The sequence below is a fragment of the Nestor notabilis genome, unplaced genomic scaffold, assembly GCF_000696875.1.
Source record: "Nestor notabilis isolate BGI_N333 unplaced genomic scaffold, ASM69687v1 scaffold24502, whole genome shotgun sequence".
Lineage (NCBI taxonomy): Eukaryota > Metazoa > Chordata > Aves > Psittaciformes > Psittacidae > Nestor > Nestor notabilis.
Window position 1 is genome coordinate 35,217 of NW_009919098.1, and position 2,086 is coordinate 37,302.

The window sequence follows — 2,086 nt, forward strand, 5'->3', positions numbered from 1 at the left end:
CTCTGGTGAGGGATGATAGCAGCTGACAGAAGCAGGTTCAAGGTCCTCTGTCCTACCAGACAAAACCAGTTCCAGAGTATTTGCTCTGTTGACTTTTGCTACCACTTAATTCCATCAAGCTTTTCCCCATAGCTTTGAAGTTGAGTGAATATACAGCATATTTATCCCTTTCCCGAAATAATAAGAACAAGAAAAGCCCAAGCTCCCACATGGGTGAGCCAGGTGCTAACAGTTGGGTCTGAAAGTGGAAGGGGTAGATGAGATGCAAATCACCATCCCATTTAGGATAGACTCAAGTCCTTAGCAGGACAGAGAGGAAGAAATTAGTTGAATGGAAATAGTAAAGTAGGATTTGACTCCTACTCACAAACAGCCTAATACTTGAATGTGATACTAGGTTGTGAGCAGGTATTTCACATTTCAGAACTACCTTAAGGCAAGTCACTTGGGTCGTAAATGTATCTTGCTTACATTACTGTATGTAAGAAAGCTTTATAAAGCTATTAACAAAGATTGCATTACAGTAGAGGACATAGTGGCAGCAGCTCTAAGAAACATGAGGAAACTAGAATTTTGGAGCTTGATTAATTGCTGTTGCAATCCTGAGAAGTTTTTCCACACAGTGAAGATGGGAGTGAATGTGTCAAAAGAAAACCCAACAAACCACTAGCCAGCAACCAACTAAATGCCACCACTCCTAAACCTGCAAAGTGCAATCTTGGCTACTGGTGAGTGCGGTACCTTGGGTTGCTGGAACCGAAAGGTACCTCAGAAGAACTGTGTTTATTTTAGCACTTGGCAGTATCTTTGGACATCAAGGAGAAAATACTTATCCAAGGAAGACGTGACTGTGGACTCCACTAATGATTGGCAAAGGTAGCCAGGGCCATGGGTAATAACAGAATCTGTTTTCTAAGACTGGAGTCTGGTTGATGCTGTCCCCGATAGCAAAGAGCAAGGTTTGAGCTGTCAGGCTGGGAATATTTATCTTCCCTTCACTTCCTTCTCTCCAGCCACAACATAATAGTAAGTAATGCAGTGCTGGGCACGTGTTCTGCACAGTCATATCTTAACAAACAAGCAAAACCTGTAGTAAGTTAACACTTTGGCCCTAAATTTGTGTTACACGTAGAACTCTTTAATGGGGTGTAGGTAGTAATTTCTGAGCTTCTTTGATTACTTATATTTTTCTCCACCTGCACCACGAGAACATTTTAGTTTTTAAAAAAACCCTAAACTTTATTTAAAACAGTACAAATAGGAAACAACTGTATATAATTAAAAGTTGCTGCAACTTCATAACCATGCAATGTTACGCAGTGACATAACTAGGGAGGGCATGCATTTTACGGTAAAAGTTGGGTGAGGGATGCAGAAATCCTCCGGGAACCGGCTGCCAGGGGCGGCTGGAAGCAGGAGCGGGTGACTGGGTCCCCCTGGTGTCCTCACCGGGACACGGCCTCTCCATGAGAGCAGGAAGACGTGTGCTCCGTGTCCTAGACATGACAAAGAGACAAGTCGCTCTAATTTAGGTTGAGGACATCGTGCTGCACAAACAAAAGTTACTTCAACTTGTAGCAATTAAAGAATGCAACCTGGTCTAGTGGAAGGTGTCCCGGCTTATGGCAGGGAGGTTGGAACCAGATGAGCTTTAAGGTCCTTTCCAACCCAAAACTGTGATTCTATGATTCAATGATTCTACAGTTCAATGATTCTATGTATATTTCGGTTGGGAGGGGTTTTTGCTGTTGATTACGATAGCGTAAGCTCATGTTTAGATACTCATGAGGCAGCCTTATCTACGACTGTACACCTGCAGGGACAAAGGAATATTGGAAGCAGGAGGTGGTTGGTTACACCTCCAGTGCCTATACCAGGTTTGGTCTAGTTTCCTCAAGTGAGAGTGGCTGGAAAACAACAGCCCTGCTTCCTACCTCCCAGGCACATTCCCTTGGCATTTCAGCTCACACACACACTTGGGGGGCCTCCCCTGCCCCTTGCTAACCCAGCTCTTCTGCATCCTTCCAGGTGCCATTAGTTCCCCAAGTGCTGTCCCACATCCCTCCAGCTGAGCTACAGGCTTTTG